The sequence below is a fragment of the Podarcis muralis genome, chromosome 7 (genome assembly GCF_964188315.1).
Source record: "Podarcis muralis chromosome 7, rPodMur119.hap1.1, whole genome shotgun sequence".
Classification (NCBI taxonomy): domain Eukaryota; kingdom Metazoa; phylum Chordata; class Lepidosauria; order Squamata; family Lacertidae; genus Podarcis; species Podarcis muralis.
Window position 1 is genome coordinate 67499776 of NC_135661.1, and position 20990 is coordinate 67520765.

Here is a 20990-nt window from a genome sequence, read left to right on the forward strand (position 1 = left end):
ACACGCACAGACATTTCCCCTTACTTTCTAGGAGGAAAAAAGTGAGTGTTATGGTGCAAAAAATACGGTATATCCCTTGAAGTAGACCAGTGTTTCCCAACCGGTGTTCCGCGGCACACTAGTGTGCCGTGAGACGTTGCCTAGTGTGCCGTGGGAGGGAGGCGGGCGAGTCGGGCGGCGAGAGGCGGGGCGGCGGCGGCGAGCACACGCGGGGCGGCGAGCGAGCTCCCTCCCACATCCCATCGCCGCGAATGCAGGCTTTCGCTGAAGCCTGGAGAGCGAGAGGGGTCGGTGCGCACCGACCCCTCTTGCTCTCCAGGCTTAAGGAAGCTATCCCCCAGCCGCGCAAGCTCCCAGAGCGATGCCAAAGCTGCGAGCACCTTCGCCATCGCTCTCCGACCCGTTCGGGGGGCTGGGGACGGGAGAAGCTCCGGCTTCCCCCGCCCCCAGCCCGCGCAAGGTCCCAGAGCGATGCGGAAGGTGCGCGCACCTTCGCCATCGCTCTCCGACCTGCTCTGCGGGCTGGGGACGGGAGAAGCTCCGGCTTCCCCCGCCCCCAGCCCGCGCAAGGTCCCAGAGCGATGGCGAAGGTGCGCGCACCTTCGCCATCGCTCTCCGACCTGCTCTGGGGGCTGGGGACGGGAGAAGCTCCGGCTTCCCCCGCCCCCAGCCCGCGCAAGGTCCCAGAGCGATGCGGAAGGTGCGCGCACCTTCGCCATCGCTCTCCGACCTGCTCTGCGGGCTGGGGACGGGAGAAGCTCCGGCTTCCCCCGCCCCCAGCCCGCGCAAGGTCCCAGAGCGATGCGGAAGGTGCGCGCACCTTCGCCATCGCTCTCCGACCTGCTCTGGGGGCTGGGGACGGGAGAAGCTCCGGCTTCCCCCGCCCCCAGCCCGCGCAAGGTCCCAGAGCGATGGCGAAGGTGCGCACACCTTCGCCATCGCTCTCTGACCTGCTCTGGCGGCTGGGGGCGGGGGAAGCTCGGGCTTCCACCACCCCCAGCTCCTGCAAGCTCCGGGAGCAATGGCAAAGGTGCGCTCACCTTCGCCATCGCTCTCGGACCCTTTCTGGGGGCTGGGGGTGGGGGAAGCTCTGGCTTCCCCCACCCCCAGTCCCACAAGCTCCGGGAGCCACTCTGGCTCCCATTCTGGGGGCTGGGGTCGGGGGAAGCTCGGGCTTCTCCCGCCCCAGCCCCGCGTCTGGGGGGGGGGAATAATTTTTTTCCCTTTATTTCCCCCCCAAAATCTAGGTGCGTCCTATGGGCCGGTGCGTCCTATAGGGTGAAAAATACGGTAGTCAATATAGGCACAGAGTTAATTTTTTAAACATTTTCTAATGGTGGTGTGCCTCGAGATTTTTTTCATGAAACAAGTGTGCCTTTGCCCAAAAAAGGTTGGGAAACACTGAAGTAGACTTCCTGAATTTGTAATCTTCTTATAGGATTGGAGGTTTATAGTTGGGAACCATCATGGGATGTTTCACATGCACCAAGGAAGTAGGGCCCAAACCAGTGGATTCAAATTACAGGAAAGGAGATTCCAATTAAACACTAGGAATAACTTTCTGATGGAAAGAGCTGTTCAACAGTGAAACAGACTACCTTGGCAGGTGGTAGATTTTCCTCCACTGGAAGCCCCCCCCCCCATTTTTTATTCATTTCATAACACAAATAAACAACATAAACAGAAAAACAAACAATACAAACAAATTATTGTCTTATCCTTATCTTTTCTAAACATTGTTAGGTGAGCTTCCCAAGTCCCCCCTATCTGATTTTCATTTTACCTCATCTTTTGAAGTTTACACATATCATAATTTTTAACCATTTTTAATCACACTTACTTTTAAAATCTTCACATTTTATCCCTTACAAGTCATACTATTTTAAAATACACTATCTTCTACTTCTAACCCTACAGCCTATATCCACTTCCAAAGCTATTCTAAGATTTAAATATTAACATATTTTTTCCAAATATTCTTTAAACTTCTTCCAATCTTCTTCCACCGTCTCCTCTCTCTGGTCCTGGAGTCTCCCAGTCAGTTCGGCAAGTTCCATATAGTCCATCATCTTCATCTGCCATTCTTCGATAGCTGGTAAATCTTGTTCCTTCCAATTCTTCGCTAGTAATATTCTCACAGCTGTTGTGGCATACAGAAAAAAGTAACATCCTTTTTGGGGATTTCACCCCCCACTATACCAAAAGGCTTCTGGTTTCTTAATAAATGTGTTTTTCAACACTTTTTTCAGTTCATTATAAATCCTTTCCCAGAAGTCTTTTACCCTGGGGCACGTGCACCACATCTGGTAAAAGGTTCCTTCTTTTCCCCTCCACTGGAAGTTCTTAAACAGAAGCTAGGTGGCCATCAGTCAGGGATTCTTTAGGGATTCTGATTCCTGCATTTCAGGGGGTTGGACTAGATGTCTTGCATGGGGTTGTAGGCCTTCCAACTCTACAGTTCTATGGTTCTATGGGGAAAAACCATGAATGAGCACACACAGGATAACAGTTGCATCAGAGGGGATGGACTTCTGAGATGAATAAGCAAGGCACATTATACATTTTCTGAAACAGAGGTGTGGGCGTTTGCAACAGCTGCTTCCATTAGCAACCTAGATAAAGGCAAGTTTGGGAAAGGCAGCACATCTGAAAAAGAGATGGCCTCCCCCCCCCCACTTCAAGTTGTATCCTTGTAATCACTAGTGATCCCCCCTCCTTTCCCTGTTGCATACATTGCCATGGAAACTGAAGGCTCAGGACCCCTGTAGCCTCTTGTATTGTCCCTGACAGAATCGGTGGTGTCGCTAGTTGTTGCCGCTTGACCTTTCTGGGTTTTTTTCCACCAGACACACTTTTTTTTTATTAAAGGTTTTCTTGATTTACAAAAGTGTGTGCAACATCTCTCTCTTGTATTTCAACCCCCATGTAACATTTTTACAGATCAGTTTCATTTGTTGAGACATTAGGAAGAATAAGGGGAAAGAGATGGAGGGGGGTGGAAAGTTGAGTGGGGGTGGGGGGCGATGTTTCTATTTTACTTAATATATGTGAGGTTTTGTGTCAGCGTTGCTTGTGCAGGTTCTTTGCTGCTCACTTGTGTTCCTTTGGTGGTGAGAGAGGTTGGGGTTGTTTGTTTGTGGTTGGCTGTGGTGATCTTTGTTTTCATGTGTGAGTGGGCTGGGTGGGTGTTTTGGATCAGGTTAGCCATATTGATTTGTATGCTGTTGGTGGATTTTTGTCATTGTCTTGTTGGGCTGTGCATGTGATAAAGGGGAGCCATACCGGGGTGAAGGCGTCTTCTTCTGTTTGTCCCTGTGTCAGTTTCAATTTATTGGTTAATTTTTCTAGTAAGGCTGTTTCCCATACTATTTGGTACCATTGGTCCATGCATACTCTTGACAGGTCTCTCCAGTGTCTGGTTATGGTGTTTCTGGCTGCTGAAAGTAGGTGGGTTATGAGTTCTTTGTGGTGTAAATGGGCATTATTGTCTTGGAAGATGTTTAGTAGGGCCAATTCTGGGGTGATTTCTAATACTTGCTTAGTTATTTTACATATTTCTCATATGGCTGTTGTCCAGAATAGTTGGATTTTGGGGCACTCCCACCACATGTGGAGGTATGTGCCTGTGGAGTTGCACCCTCTCCAGCATTTTGGTGAGGTTCCTGGGCGTATTAGCGCTAGTTTTCTTGGTGCTAGGTACCACCTGTAGGTGAGTTTCAGAGTGAGTTCTTTTCTTTTCATTGATATGGATTTAAAGGGGGGGGGTTTAGACCACATTCTGGTCCATTGAGTGGGGTTAATCTCATAGCCTTTGTCATCCTCCCATTGTTTTTTGATTGTGTCTAGGGAGTTTGTGGGATTTTGGAGTAGTACTGTATTTTTCACTCCATAAGACACACTTTTTTCTTCCTAAAAAGTAAGGGGAAATGTCTGTGCGTCTTATGGAGTGAATGTGTGGTCCCTAAAGCTGAATTGCCCAGGGGCGAAAAGCATGATCTAATTCTAAGGTGCTACTGGAATGATTTTTTTTACTTTTTTTTTTTACTACGGCAGACCAACATGGCTACCTACCTGTAATTAAAATGTATGTATTGGTGAAAATAATAACTTGCTAAAGTGCATTATGTTAGAGGAATTTGCTTTTTCCTATAAGACCAATTGCAGTCGTTAACAGTCGTCAACAGGTTTACCACACCTATCAGCCAATCACCCATTCCTACCACCCTTCTGAGTAAAACCCCTCCTCACCCTCTCACTATATATAAGGGTCTGGTGACTTCTGTTTCAGTGTATCTGAAGAAGTATGCATGCACACGAAAGCTCATACCAATAACAAACTTAGTTGGTCTCTTAGGTGCTATTGGAAGGAATTTTTAAATTTTGTTTCGACATACATTTTAATGCACACTTTGTCCCGTCTTCTGCCACATTCTAGGGTTGCCATATTTCCTCTTTTTCCAGGACGTGTCCTCTTTTTCATGATGAGAGTCATCATAGAGATCCATAGTTAAAAGTAGCAAATATGTCCTCTTTTTGCTCTTTGAAATATGGCAACTCTACATTAGTCAACCCTCCCAGTTTGGTGTCCTCTGCAAATTTGATGAGCATCCCCTCAATACCTTCACCCAAGTCATTTATAAAGACGTTGAACAACAATGTGCCCAGGACATCTGGATAGGCTTGCCTAAAAAAGGATGTTTTCAGATGGTGGTGTTGATGTTGATGATAATTCTTTCGCTCCTGCTCCTCCAGTTGTCTTCCCTTGCCAATGTGACTCAGGCTGGAACGATGAAGGCAGCAGAACCTTCTGTGAGACAACATCAGCACTGAAATTATAACCATTGTTAAGTGCAGCTGTCGATTGACTGCTATTGAAGATTCTGAATGTTTCTCTCCCTGCAGCACCCTGCCCCAGTCTCCAACCCCAAACCCTGTAATTTTGTTTCTGACATGCCACTCTTTATGCACACACCATGGCTGAGTCTCTCTGAATAACAAACTAGGGAAGAAGACTGGGAATACAGGAAACTGCCTGATACAGAGTCATCGACCCATCTAGCTCAATATTGCTTACACTGACAGGCAGCAACTCTCCTGGATTTCAGACCTTCTCCTGGGGAAGGGCAAGATGGAACCTTGTGTCTTCTACATGCAAACTGGACATTGTGCCCAGCCCTGGTGTATGGACTGAAGAACAAAGAAAGGGATGAGGATCCAAACTACCAATTTTTATTTATCTGTTTGTTTATTTTACTTATTAAATGTCTATACCACCCTTCATCCAAAGATTACAGGCAGTTTACAACATAAAAATACAAATAAGGAGAGAACGTTAGCTCAGTCGGTAGAGCACAAGACTCTTAATCTCAGGGTCTTGGGTTTGAATCCTACATTGGGCAAAAGGTTTCTGCATTGCGGGGGTTGGACTAGATGACTCTTGTGGTACCTTCCACCTCTACAATTCTATGTTTCTGCAATTCTATGACAACTTAATAAGAAGCAAAGAAACCAATAACCCTCTCTCACAAACACATTTAAAAAGCCGTAGATGGTTCACCAGCCAAAGGCCTGGTTATAGAGAAACGTTTTTGCCTGGCGCCTAAAGAAGGTTTCAGGCAAGCCTCCCTGGGGAGAGCATTCCATAAATGGGGAGCCACTGCAGAAAAGGCCTGTTCCCGTGTTGCCGCCCTCCAGACCTCTCATGAAGGAGCTACACAAAGAAGAGCCTCAGATGATGATCACAGGGTCCCAGTCGGTTCATATGAGGAGAGGCGGTCCTTGAGGTATTGCGGTCCTGAGCCATTTTAGGCTTTATAGGCCAAAACCAGCACTTTGAATTGGGCCTGAAAACTAATTGGCAGTCAGGGCAGGATTGGCATAATAATAATAATAATAATAATAATAATAATAATAATAATAATAATAATAATAATTTATTATTTATACCCCGCCCATCTGGCTGAGTTTCCCCAGCCACTCTGGGCGGCTCCCAATCGAGTGTTAAAAACAATACAGCATTAAATATTAAAAACTTCCCTAAACAGGGCTGCCTTCAGATGTCTTTTAAAAGTAAGATAGCTGCTTATTTCCTTGACATCTGATGGGAGGGCATTCCACAGGGCGGGCGCCACTACCGAGAAGGCCCTCTGCCTGGTTCCCTGTAACCTCACTTCTCACAGTGAGGGAACCACCAGAAGGCCCACAGTGTTGGATCTCAGTGTCCGGGCTGAACGATGGGGGTGGAGACGCTCCTTCAGGTATACAGGACCGAGGCCGTTTAGGGCTTTAAAGGTCAGCACCAACACTTTGAATTGTGCTCAGAAATGTACTGGGATTATATGATCAATCCGTTTTGCGTCATTCTGTCCACCAGATTCTTCACCAGCTGAAGTTTCTGAAACATCTTCAGAGGCAGCCCCATGTATAACACATTGTAGTAGCCTGACCTAGAGGTTAGCAGAGCTAGACAACAGAAGTTAGGCTGTCCCTGCCCAGATAGGGGAGGATCTGGGCCATCAGCTGAAGCTGATGGAAGGCACTCTGCACCACTGAGGCTACCTGAGCCTTCAGAAATAATGCATTGAAGTGACTTTGATTAAATATACCACTGCAAACTCTTAAGTATCAATTGCAAAGTAAGTTTCTATAAGACACTGCCACGTCTTAATTCTATATTTAGAACAGCAAGCAATTTGTCCGGGTGCTGTAAATGAACAACGCCAACATGCAGCATATTTTCTGGACTTGTCCTAAAGTAAAGAAACTCTGGAGGAAGATTTCAACAGAAATAGAAGCCATGGCAGGAGGCATACTGCCCATGAATCCAATAGCCACAGACCTTGGCTATGTCAAAGATCATAATCTTACTAGATAACAAAGAAAGGGCTATTAATATAGCTGCATGAATATCCATATTTTATAACTGGGAAAAGACAAGAACTCCCACACTGGAAGACTGAACGATTACAGATTGGGTTGCAATAAATGTGAAGAAATTGACTAATTTAGTCAAAGTGAGAGAGGGCAGACAACCTTATGATTGCTTTCCAGGGGAAAAAAAGGAGTGTGTTTATAATGTGCTGCATTCTCAATTTTGGAGATATGTGTATCTCAAAGGACGTCAATTTGCACATTACATCAGAATCTGCAGATTTGCCTTTAGATATGAACTGAACTTAATTTCTCCCCCCCACCCTTAACTGTGTCTGTCCAGATCCTTCTGCCTTTCAAAAACTCCCTGCATGTCGCAGTAGACAGACGGCTAGCAATGAATGTTCGGATAAATCGATCTATAGAGCCGCGACTTCAGACAGCTTTACGGTCCCAATCAATCACTTACAGCGGTCCGGCACGCTTCCTCCCAAGCTGCGCAATAACTCCTGCTGTCTCTTCTCCGTCACGGCTTTTAGCAGAGTAGAAACACAGCGTGTAAAGCAGTCGTACTCCTTGTAAGCACACATAGACAGGTTCGTCTATTTACAGCTCTTTATTACAACATTTCAGCATCAAAAGTCCGTCACTGCTGGCAGCCATTGCTGCAAACATCCTTCTCCCCTCAGAGTCACAGGGGGAACTGAACAAACAGGGAATAGTCCCGCCCAGCTTCTAAAGCTTCTGTCTCCGCCCAGCTGTAAGCTGACGTCAGCAGGTGACACACACCAGGGAATTTAACCAGATAAATTCTGAACTATAACACCCCCCCTTGTGTCCCTGCGTGATACCTGTGCAACATCTTCAGTAATACCTTGTGAGATCAATTCCTTCCCCAATGCCTTGCGCCTTCCCTTGGCAAACCTGTTTGGCATTTGTGGAACCACCTCACAACTTTCAGAATCGCACTGTGCGAAACTTATCCACGCACCTGTGGCCTGATACCTCTCTGGTGGGACACCCTTTGTTGCGCGACTGGACCTCCTAGGCACAAACTCAGGTGTTCCCTCTGACTCACTTTGATCAGCAGGTGTGTCCTCTGCATCATGGGATTCTCCTTCTGACTTAAAGCGTTTTCGAATCCTCTCCATCACACTCACAGGAGAACTAGGCTCGCTTTTGGCAACTTGTGGAGATGCTCCATCCTGCTCCTGACCCTGGTCAGCGACCTGGCCGTCATCAGCAGGCTCAGCCTCTCCTTCCTCCTCATCAGAACTGTCCTCTGGATCAGAGAGACAATCTGAGAGAACATCACGCCTAACAGGAGTCTTTGATGTCACCTCCTCCTCTAAGAACTCAGCGTGTTTACTGATCAGCACCTTACTCTGATCACCTGACGGGTAAGCAAATCGCCATGCACGGGCTTCTGGCTCATACCCACAGAAGATCATTTTCTGGACTTTGGCTCCATCTGGCCCTCGCAAAGCCTCAGGCACAGAGACAAGCGCAGGAGTCCCAAACGTCCGCAGAAAGTGAACCTGGGGTTTTCGGCCATTTAACAAAGAGAACGGTGTGTCACCTACCAATGAGTTGTAGACACGATTCCAGGTGAATGACACAGCCCTCGTAGCCTCCAGCCAAAACTCAGGAGGTAACCTGGCTTCTTTCAGCATCACCTGTGCAGCCTTAATCAGAGCTCCACTTCTCAGCTCTGCCACTCCACCTTGCTGGGGTGAAAGAACTGTGTGTCGTATCCCTTTCTGTTGAAAGAACTTCTGCAAAGCAGAACCAGTGTACTTAGCATTTCTGTCACTGATGATAGCTTGAACCCTGGTGGAGAACCTCTGTTCCACCCCCTCAATCCAGCTCTTGATCAGCTGTGCTGCATCCTCCCTGGATTTGAGACCGTGAGCCCAAGAATTCTGCGAGAAATCATCCAGAAAAGTTAGCAGAAACCTGGCCCCCCCTAGACTTGGTGCCTTGACAGGACCGGACAAATCTATGTGAACCAGCTCAAAAGGTTTAGTGGCTACACGTTCCACCTTTGGGTAACTGCACCCTCTCACCTTTGCCTGCTTGCAAGTGTCACAATTAATGGCACTTTGACAATTTTTAATCTTACAACCTGTAACAACCTCAGGTAACACCTGCAAATCCTCTAAAGGATTGTGAATCGTTCTCTGATGCCATACGCATGCACATGTAACATTATGAGCGGGAATTGTAGCACGCTGGTTGGGAACTGTAGCACGCAACGCTTGTGCTTTCTCAACCTTCCCCTCACCTCCAAGAGACGTTTTAAGAATGAAAAGATCATTCTGTCCCTTCCGCACTTTGGCCAGTAACCTCCCCCCTTTGGAGATTGTGCAGACATCATTTTCAAAACAAACTTTGAACCCCTTACTTAACAAATAAGGCACAGATAACAAACAATGTTGAATCTCTGGAACAATACAAAAATCCACCGTTTCCTGTAAAACAGAAAGATAGGCATTAGTACACCTGGAAACTTTAGTTTTCTGTCCATTTGCAAACTTAATAGTCTGTCCCTTCGGAACTGCCGTGCAATTCCACCTCTCGACTGCAGGGGTCTCTGGAACCATGTTGCGGTTAGCTGCAGAGTCTATTACAAAGGCCATCTCGGAATTTTCCACTCGGCCCTCCTCAAACACTGCCATACTCGCTGAGACTTGATAAGACTCTTCTCCCTGCTGTTTACCACGGCCACCTGGCTCAGTTCCACGCCTGCCTGTCTTCCCAGGCCTGTTGCCATGGAAACCCGCCTGATTCCCATGGGAAATGTCCTTCACAACATCCTGCCGCGGCTCTCTGCACCGGTGGGGGCAACTGCCACTCAGATGTTGCGCCGAATTGCACACGTAGCATCAACGAACTCCAGTGGAAAAACACTGCCCGGGGCTCCCAGCTGGCTTGGCCCTCCTCCTTCTGGAACGGCGCCTCCCACCAGCCTCGCCCCCCCTGAAGCTGCTCTCCGCTTCAGCACAAAGGGAAAGTTTTTCAAACTTGCCTTTGGAACTCCTGCCCCCCCTGATCTGCGCACCAGCGCTCCTTGAGGCTGATTGGGGAATAGGGGCTTCTAGTCCAGCGTCTGCAGGGCTCTGGCCTCCCGGTGAAGCTTGACACAGGCCTTTCAGTAAATTCCAGGCCACCCACGCTGATTTCACACCCTCCAAGTGGGGTCTCAGTGATGCATCAACGCATGCTTTGAGCATCTCCAGCTCTCTTTGCATTTTCTGCTGGCTATCTTCCGGCAACGCAGCCTCACAGCCTGCAACGTCTCCAGCCGCTGTAGCGCTGGGGGTTGGTGGTAGGGGCTCCCTCTGCCATGCTTCCCAAAGCCCATGGACCAGGAACCACCCCTTCACTCTTTTGCTCCAGGTTGCCCAACTCTTTAGAGTGAGCTTTTCCACCGGTATAGACTGGCTCTCAGCCATCTTCTCCCGTTCTCCCAAGGGGCCCAAGCCTACTTACAGCTTATCCAGCACCCGTCCGGAGAAACGATTTCTCAGCTGCTTTTTTCTTTTAGCTCTGTGTCCCAGCAGCTCTCTTTCAGCAGCTCCTCATGCCTCTCAGAAGCAGGCAATTAATCATTCCTGCTCTCCGGCATCCACACAGCTCCCGTTCCGCTCCTCAGCCGCAGACCGCTGACTTCAAAACATTCCTGGAGCTGTTTTACGACTGTTTTACGAGCATTGGCTGACCTCCCATAACCTGTTCGGATAAATCGATCTATAGAGCCGCGACTTCAGACAGCTTTACGGTCCCAATCAATCACTTACAGCGGTCCGGCACGCTTCCTCCCAAGCTGCGCAATAACTCCTGCTGTCTCTTCTCCGTCACGGCTTTTAGCAGAGTAGAAACACAGCGTGTAAAGCAGTCGTACTCCTTGTAAGCACACATAGACAGGTTCGTCTATTTACAGCTCTTTATTACAACATTTCAGCATCAAAAGTCCGTCACTGCTGGCAGCCATTGCTGCAAACATCCTTCTCCCCTCAGAGTCACAGGGGGAACTGAACAAACAGGGAATAGTCCCGCCCAGCTTCTAAAGCTTCTGTCTCCGCCCAGCTGTAAGCTGACGTCAGCAGGTGACACACACCAGGGAATTTAACCAGATAAATTCTGAACTATAACAATGAAGTCATAATTTACCCTCTCGTTATGATGTACCAGCAATTTGTTGGGCTCTCAGGCAGAAAAGAGGCTACAGTCAAGCACAGCTGTTCAGAAGCACTTGAGTTGGGGGATGGAGACTGGGACTCTCTGCTCTTAACTGTGGCTCTTGAGTATCTCAACTTAAGTGCAACCTCTCTGTCGCCTTTCTCTGGCAATGGTGATGCATTTTCACACACGCTGCTGATTGCAAAGAACTGAAATTTTTGACTGCTGGGGCATGTGAGTCTCCAGATGTGGTTTTAGGGTAGCTCGATTGGTGTGGCTCCAATGCTGTGGGACAGAGTGCGAGAGGCTGGGGGGCACTGAATTTTAGCACCACACAGGGTACTGCCAAAATCTGAGAGCCCAAAGTCTGCTACTGGAGGCCTCTGGCTGTGAGAAGTCTGTGGATTTCTTTGACTGTACAGTGGTACTTACTGTACAGTGGTTAAGTACTTAATTTGTTGCGGAGGTCTGTTCTTAACCTGAAACTGTTCTTAACCTGAAGCACCACTTTAGCTAATGGGGCCTCCTGCTGCTGCCGCGCTGCCAGAGCACGATTTCTGTTTTCATCCTGAAGCAAAGTTCTTAACCCGAGGTACTATTTCTGTAACCTGAAGTGTCTGTAACCTGAAGCGTATGTAACCCGAGGTACCACTGTACCTCATTCCCCCCACTGAACAAAAATAAATGTGGCTCATCACTGGGCCTGCTAGTGATATGGGCTTGTCCACAATTCCACTTGTCCTGCCCCTTCCCCCCCGGGGAAAACCCACTGCTTACCACCGAATCTGAGCAAACATCAATTGGGTTTTCTTTGATTTGTTCCTCTTCAGCAGTAACCCGCAGGTTTTCCCGGGGAAGGCTGCGGGACAAACAAAAAAACTACTCAGACCTTTGACTAGAAAGCTTGGAACCAGTGAAAAACCTCCCAGGCTCATGCTTTCTAAGCCCAGGGCAAGCAGAAGTCTGGGTGAGCTCTTACTGAGGAAGAGGCAGCCTCACCAGCGATGGGCAATGGCCCTCCATCGGCTCAATTTAACCTGCTTTGGTGTTTGCGTGAAACCACAAAAGACAGAGAGACGATGGTGGCTGACTAGTCATCAATCAACCGGTAGGCATGTTTCAGGAAGTAAAGGACACACACATACTCCTCAATGTTTAATGAACAAAGATACTATGGAAATTAAGGATAAATTGTTAATATATGCAGGTATCAGGCCTTGGACAGGCTATTGCGGAAGATGAAAAATGGGAACCCTATTTTGCCACCAGTAACTATTATTTCAGGGATGATGGGAATTGTAGTCTGATCATATCCACAGATTCTCAACCCCAGTTTTAAATATTGATTATATCCAAAATTAACTGATTTATTTTGCCGCCTGACATCTTTGGATCACTCCAGATGGCCTGACCCAGGGCAATCCCAGGCTGACCCAACCCTACTTGGCCCAAGCCCAGATCCCCTTGAATTTGCCCAATTCCATTTGGACTTCAGGCTTTGACAGAATCTGGTACACAGCCCAAGCAAACAATCTGACTTTAGGCTGATCCATCCATACATCCCTAGTATTGAGATATTTAAAAGGGTGAAATGTTTCAGGAAACAAGCAGACAGTATTCAAAGTCTCATCAGTTTCACGATGGCAGGACCCTGTGGTTTTATTATGCTTTCCCCTTCTTCCGACAAAATTTCCTCATACCCAGTGGAATTCCCTTCAATCTTCTAACTCTGAGAAAACTCCACCTGAGCCTCTATGTTGCTAAAGATCCATCTGGCTTCATTACAGAGTAAGGAGGGGTTTGTGGTCACGGAGCCAAGTAATTACAGAAGTCTTCTTTGGGCCTTTGGGAAATTAAGTTGGTTTGCAATATGTACTTCCTCTCACAAATGGAAAGCCATCAGCCTCCGCAGATAGGAGAACCCTTGAAAATTAATAGTAAATAAACGAATAAATGAATAGCAGTTGTAATATGGGAACACAGGTAAAGTGGCGTACCCAGAGCCTTGTCTAGGTGCCTGCAGCCACAAGTCCAAGTTATGAGGGATGGTATTCAAATTGTAAGCTCCTCAGGCAGAGACCTCTGCTCTTGTACACTGGAAAGACTATGAACGTTGATGGAGTTATATTAAGTAATAAAGGTCTGACTCAGAATTCTCCTGAGTATATCAGGGGTGCAGTCAGACACGAGGAATATTTTGTTAGCTTTCATTATTATAAAACTGCTGCTTCTGTGTGGTTTTCTAATATTCCTTTCATGCTTCTGTTATATTATGTTATTCAAAAAGAACTGTATTTCTTTCCAGCAACTTGACTGGATAACAGGGTTCTTTGGCAAATAATTCTTAAAAGCTCTGTCTCCTAAGGGGAGGAGTTACCTAAAGCAATATGTCAACAGTCCTATTCAGTTGTTTTCCAAAATGAGCCTGCCATCTTTGTGATTATCTTGTATTGTCTTTATGAATCTTGTGTTGACTTGTATTGGTATATATTGTCGTTTTCCACCTTGATATTTAACAATAAAATAAATCCTGGAGGAGCCATTTATGGATCTTGAGTTTTTCTGATTCTGTCTGAAGAAGAGCTCCATCAGCTTTCTACTAGCAGGTTCAATATTTAATTTGCCCTGTTGCTTCACTTAGTTTCTGTTTCTAGAACTTTGTATGATTCGTATTAACACGAACCAATCTCCTTTCACCAGTGTGACATCTACTCTTAAGCATTTCATTTACTGTTCTGATACATTCCCTATTTTCCTCCTGAGATCCATTAAGGACCCCCCCCCCCAATTAAGAACCACAGCTGAGGCACAGGAAGTTTTTAACAAGCTGGAAATAATTGATTAGCTTTGACACTTCATTCAGAATACGGATTTGATCCAATTAAATATCACGTTTTGTGTACTACAGGGTGACTAAAAGGAATAATCAATGTCTATTTCCATGGCAAGCATTTCCTAGAATTTTTTTCCTAGTATAGAAAAAGATTAGCTGGCTGCAGCCCCAGCCAACGATGCAGAAAACACTGACGTCCAATCAGCAGTTTTTTGAACTGATCTTTGGAATGGGATGACCTCTTCTTGACCACATTTCCCTCTTTGGTATTTATGAGATGAAGGGGGCTGCTATCCCTAGACCTTGAAATCTGGCTGATGTAATGATCTGTCATTTGGTATTCCTCATTGTAATGCTGACCTTTGCTATGGGCTAATTAAAGCTGGGGAGAGAAGCCACGTTGAAGGAAAGAGAAGATGAGGCAGATGAGGGCAAGAGGAGGTTGGAACATCTGGCTGTTGGTGATAGGCAATTAGAGCATCCAATTGATCCTTTTGTCTGCATCTAGCCTCGGCAGGGTCAGACTTCAGGACACCAGACTCCTGCCTGTCCAGTAAGTGGGTTGGTAATTCAAATCAGGCAACATTGGACTTCCAGAGCAGCAAATGAGAATCAGGGGAGACAGAATTGGGCAGGCAATCAAAGTCAGATAGAGAGCTCAAGAGCCGAAGAATCAGAAGCCAGGAAGATGGGTCTTGCAGATGACCCATTGATTGAGCATTCATTCTGAGTTGCTTGCACAAAGCTAATACACAGGTTAGACCAGGGGTCAGCAAACTAAGGTCCACGGGCCGGATCAGGCCAAATTGCCTGGACTGTCTGTGGATCGGCGTGGAGATTCTGTTCATTCAGTCTGCTCCATTTCCCCCCTGCACCATTTCATTATCCTTCTCCCTCACACGCACCATGGCGATGCCTCCTCCCTCCCTCCCTCCTCCTGGCTTCTCCCCGCCCTGCCTAGAGGAGGAAGGGGGCTGGGCTGAGCTGGCTGAGCGCCATTTTAAGCAGCCCCACTTTGGAGCCAGCCCTTTCTCGCCACTCATCTTCCCTTTGCCGCCGCTGCCGCCCTGGTGCTCCTGTGGGCCAGAGAGCGGAGTGGACAAGCTCGCTCTGCATTTCTGAGCACAATTCAAAGCATTGGTGCTGACCTTTAAAGCCCTAAACGGCCTCGGTCCTGTATTCCTGAAGGAACATCTCCACCACCATCGTTCCGCCCGGACACTGAGGTCCAGCGCCGAGGGCCTTCTGGTGGTTCCCTCACTGCGAGAAGCCAAGTTACAGGGAAGCAGTCAGAGGGCCTTCTCGGTAGTGGTGCCCACCCTGTGGAATGCCCTCCCACCAGATGTCAAAGAGAAGAACAACTACCAGACTTTTAGAAGACATCTGAAGGCAGCCCTGTTTAGGCCCTCTGTCTGGTTCCCTGTAATCTCACTTCTCACAGTGAGGGAACTGCCAGAAGGCCCTCGGCGCTGGATCTCTCTATTGCTAATTCTTTCTGATTTGTTTGTGGGCTGGTTATATGACAATGAGCATTTATCCTTCTGAATTCTTCCTGATTTGCTTCCATGGTACTTACTGTAAGAGTCTTCCCATTAATCGTTCCTTCACCCCACACTTTTCAGCACATTTCCCCATCGTTTCCCTCAATGTATAAAGTCTGTTTAAAAAATAAATAAATGGAAAGGGTGATGGACTGCTTTAATGCACATTCACTGCACAGATCTGCATTTCCAGATATGTGCTCGGACACGCCCCACAAAATACTGTCAGGAGACAAGCAGAGTCCTCATGCCAGAGGCAGGTTGCTTGAACAGAGGTGCAAGTCCCAAGGCTTTATAAGGACTGTTGTGCTGGGATTTTGGCGCTGATGGGGTGCTCAGCTGACTGGATTGTCAAGGTGCCTAGAAGCACTCATCTCGCTCTGCCAGACTTGCAAAAGAAACAGATTTGTTCGTGGCATACAAAGAGAGAAGCTGCAGCTGGACTGGGAAACTATTTTTCTGTCAAAGGCTGCGTTCAGCTGGGGGTAGTCTGCAGGTTTGTGTGCTTGCAATGGGTGAGACTGGAGTCGAAAGAGGACAGGGTTGGAACCAAGTGCTGGAAGCAAAGGATTGATTCAGAACAGTATTGCCTCTAAATGTGGAGGTAGAACCCACTACTGTGGCTAGCAGAGTGAGTGGGGCCACCTCATTTTCTCTCTCTTTATGCTGCCCCCGCTTCCTCAAGTTTCTTCCTCCTTGCCACCCTCATAAAATTAGGCAAAAGGCTGCAAGAGCTGGCCTACTAGAGGTGGATTTAGGAGATCACAACCGGTTTAGTTACACTGGGCATGGAGCACTGCAACTATGCTGTAGAATGGAAAGTGAGAGGCAGTGGGGGGTGTGAGTGAATTTTGAGCTTTTGAAGGCAGTGGAACAACCAAAAGGCATCTTCCACTGATCTTAGCACTTGAGGTGGTCTGTAAGGAAGGAGGTGTTTGGGGCCTGAGTCACGTAGGGACGTGGGTGGCGCTGTGGGTTAAATCACAGAGCCTAGGACTTGCTGATCAGAAGGTCGGTGGTTTGAATCCCCGCGATAGGGTGAGCTCCCGTTGCTTGGTCCCTGCTCTTGCCAACCAAGCAGTTCGAAAGCATGTCATAGTGCAAGTAGATAAATAGGTACCACTCTGGTGGGAAGGTAAATGGCGTTTCTGTGCACTGCTCTGGTTCGCCAGAAGCGGCTTAGTCATGCTGGCCACATGACCTGGAAGCTGTGTGCTGGCTCCCTCGGCCAATAAAGTGAGATGAGTGCCGAAACCCCAGAGTCAGCCACGACTGGACCTAATGGTCAGGGGTCCCTTTACCTTTTATACTTGGAGCTGAGTGTGAATTTCATGCTCTTTATTCAGCTCGTAGTAGCAATGAATGAAACTTCCCCCCAAACGTCTAGCTATATATACATTATTTACACAATGGGCCCCACGTGATTGGCTAATTCCGGGCTGCTCCTGTAAGCCAATCGGGTTGCTGATTCACTTCCTCCAGGAGCCTGATTGGCTGCTCCTGCAGGCCAATCAGGTCACTGAGTCACTTCCACCTGGAGCTGGATTGGGTGGCTCCTGTGGACCAATCAGACTGCTGCATTCTGGATCCTATAGTTCTAGGATTCAGCTCAGTACATAACAAAACACCAATGTGAGCACCTTTTAATTGGGCCCAGAAACAAACAGGAAGCTAGTGCAACTGTTTTAAAACAGCGATTAGCATATGAGACCTGAAGGAAGCCCCAGCCAACAATCTGGCGTCTGCATTTTGGACCACCTGAAGTTTCTGAGTTGTCTTCAAGGGCAGTTCCACGTAGAGTGGATGACAACAATCCAATCTGCAAGTTACCAGAGCATGTGGCTAAGTCATCTCTATTCAGCAATTATATATATTTTTATTAATCAGAGGGTGGTTTTTTGCCACTAATCTTGTTGCAAATGGATGAGAAGAATTTGTTCAGAGAAGCATAGGAGTGTCTTTATTTTTTTTGGGGGGGGAGAAATGTATTTTTTTTAATATAGGGATTAAAGCCTTCCCCCACAATTTAGAAGTGGATAGCTGGGGGTGGGGAGAATGCTGGTGGTGGTGGGGGAAGTCAATCAGTAACAATACTGGGGAACAGCAGGACCTTGTCTTTGTGAATGATGATGGCTTTGTTGATGCCCAGATGATTTTCAGTTTCGCGTTCAGGAACAGAGAGGAAATGATTAAAGCCCTCATCCACCAGCATGAGTCTTACGGGTCCCCCCCCCCCCCGCCACTCTATTTAACTCATAGATGCTATAAAACTGGAAAGCGCAACATGGAACAGACCGTTGACAATAGAGGACCAATAAATAATCCCTATGAAATTAATTCAGAGCATTTTATTTTCCAGAAAGGGGTGATGATGCATGAGTATGGTGGAAAACCAATTATAAAATGGAAAGATTGATGAGTTGCAGGAGTATAGGAATTCCATTCAGTTTGGATTGGCTTCTGCAGCTCAAGCCACTAAGGCTAAGATCCTGTGTGTTTACAAGAGAGTAGGGATGGGGGTGGTGGAATTTGATCCAGCACACGAATAAAGGCAAACTTACTGGTTTCGTACTTTCTGAAACAAAGCACAAACCGAATCACAGCCTAACCTAGCCTAGGGATGGGGAACAAAATTTAGTTCAGTTCAAATTTGAATGCATACCTACTAAGTTTGCTCATTCTGATGCAATATGCAAACTAAAACACAGTTAATCTTTTAAATTTGTATATCTTGAATTTCATGGTGCAGTTCTTCAATGAAATAATGTGTAGAAAAATGCAGTTATTAGTGGAAAGAGTGTACAGAAACACATATATTGCAGAAAATAATACATAAAATGCATTATATTTGGGGAAATATAGTGTTTACCCAAATGTTTACATTATGGGAAATTAGCACTAAAATGCTGATGAAATTTAGGATTTTTTAAAAAAATGCAAACTGATGCAGCAACCTGGAGAATGGAATTAAGAGTAGGAAAATGACACACTGAAATTGATACATTCGCCTACCCCTATGGACAACTCAGCAGCCGAGAGACACAAACACAACTAGCAAAAATGGTATTGTCAAACCAGGCAACTATGCACAATCTCTTTTATTTCCTAATTTGGAGCTATTGTCACTGTGGAAGCTGATGTCCAGATTTGCGTTAAAATGTTCCAGAAATAATGGATGTTGTAGAGATAAATGTATTCCCATACAGTGGAGAAATCCACACACACCCTTTTAAAAACAGAACTTTATATCATAAACCATTCTGAAATCGAATGGCAGTGGGATCTAATCTCCAAAACTGAATTAATGATCAGATCTAACACCTGAAGTTACAAATATGTATGACCTAGCCCGAAATAATTTCACCAGGGCAGAGCAGTTTGAACAAAAAGAGTTATCTCCTAGGTACCGACCGGGGTGTAAATCTTACAGGCATGCTCTGGTGTTTGAAAGGAGCTCTCTCAACAGCATCTCTAAATCAAACAAGGCCAGCTGCCAGCAAGGACACATCTGTCTTCAAGGTCTCTGCAAGCACCAGAGTCTTTTACTTCCCAACTCCTTTTAGATGGAAAATTCTTTGTGGATATTTCTTCATATATATAAAGCTGTCTTTGCACAGTTCCCAATCCTTGAGTGCTTGATTCTGGAATTTCTTCACAGTAAATTTTAGGTGGAATGCTAAGCCAAACCACGGCTTAGAGCAGATGTGTGAGTGTGCGGGCTCCCAAAGAAGAGATCATAGCTGTTCTGTCCTCCTGTTGCTGCAAGCTAAGTTATGGCTTGGTTTAGTGCATCATTCTTGCTCCAGGCAAACCACAAGCTGTAACCAGTGCTATTTTTCTAGAAAAAGAGGTGCAGGAACTCACCACAAACACCTCCCTTGTTCTCTTATAATGGCATTGGTGCCCACCTGAGAGGTGTCGGAATTGAGTACCGGCAAGTTCCAGCTGAAAAAAGCCTTGGCTGTCACCAAGGTTTATTCTGAGTTTACCACACTTGTGTTGAATCTCATTTCAACTGTGGCAGTGGTGTAGCATGAGTTGCCAGTGCCCGGGGCTGTGCGGGAGGGAAACAGAGTACACATGCACATTCAACTGCTTAATAGGGTCCGCATCACCCAGGAGAGTGCAGCCGCAGAGATATAGAAAAGAAGAATCGTTCCGTTGTCTGGAGAGGTGAATTCCTGGTTTTCAAAGAATATCCATTTTCAATGGAGCCCAGTGACAGAAGCACGCAGCTATATTGAGGCAGCGCCAGGTGTTGTAATTTTGCACCCTCTAACACTTTTGGGCCTTGGGCCCCCTGACACTACGTCACTGAGAAAGCATCCTTGACCACCACAGGGGCAGCTGGGCAACTTGAGGAGTACAGAGCAGCATACCCAGCCCTGTCCTCCAACTCCTCAGTGCCTATTCCTGATCCCCTGAGGCAGCTGCCTCCTTCTACCTAATGATAGGGCTGGCCCTATCCTTGCTGCTCCAGCAGCCCTTTTGCTGCACCTTGCTCCACCCCAATTCTCTTCCATCTGTGTCCTTTATCTTGGTAGGTGCAGATCTGAATCATGATGATGCCAGATGAGCATACATCTATCTATCTATATGCATGTGCCAGTGTTGTGGCTCACCAAACAACGACACTTTTGAAATAAAGATGAAAGCTCTTCATAAATAGTAATTAACTTTGCACACAGAAAGAACGGGGTAGCCGATATAGATGGGAGAACATCTGGGCCGAGTTCCCAGCTCTGATTCACTTTGTTGGAAACTGCCTCTGAGGATACAAGAGAGCTTGGGTTATTCAGGGGGAAATCATGTTTTTACAGTTGGGGAGGTGTTATATGGATCAGTCAGAAAATGTTTGACATGCTCCAGAAGGTCTCTCATTCTCCGTCCGTCTGTCTCTGGAGAGCTAGCTATCTGTTCATGACATATACCCTGTGCCTCAGTTGGCCCACGCTGTAGGTGGTCAGGTTAGTGATGGGGAATTTTAAATAGCTTTGTATGTCACCAGTGCTCTGTCACATTCACAATTCCTTCCATTCTGTTTCCAGTTCTACTTTTCAAAGTGCTGGTTTTAGAAGCCCCAAGTCTCCAGTATCCTCCCCCCCCCCAATTTTTTTTTATTGGTTTTCACAATATCAACGACAAACAAAAACATGAGACAAACAAAACATAACAAACATAAATCATAACCTTATTGAAAATAACAGTTATTTACTTTGTAGGACAACTTCCTTGTTTCCCCTTAGTTGAATTTCATTGCATATCCTTATAACGGTTTTCCAAATCCCAATTTTAATACCCTTTAAACATTAAGCATTAACATCCTTAAATCTTCTCCTTCTTTTATTAAACATATTATTTTATCAGTTAACATAAATACAATCCTAAGCCCATTAAGTATCTGGACGCTATTTTCTGTTATTTTAGTTTAACAAATTTAGCTAAATAATCATTGAATTTCTTCCATTCTTCGTGGTGTTCCTCCTCCTTCGGGTCGCGGACTCTGCCGGTTAGATCGGCTAGCTCCATAAAATCCATCATCTTCATCTGCCATTCTGCTAGTC

At 46.5% G+C, this 20990-nt stretch overlaps 1 long non-coding RNA gene across 1 annotated transcript; it reads right to left on the minus strand.

Annotated features, from left to right (window-relative positions):
• Positions 1-4737: 4737 nt before the first annotated feature.
• LOC144328600 (uncharacterized) lies at positions 4738-15542 on the minus strand. Its single transcript, XR_013393826.1, has 3 exons — positions 15462-15542; positions 11830-11911; positions 4738-4826 (listed from the first exon to the last, which is right to left on the minus strand). It is a non-coding gene; the product is annotated as an uncharacterized LOC144328600 (long non-coding RNA).
• Between the last annotated feature and the right edge of the window lie 5448 nt (positions 15543-20990).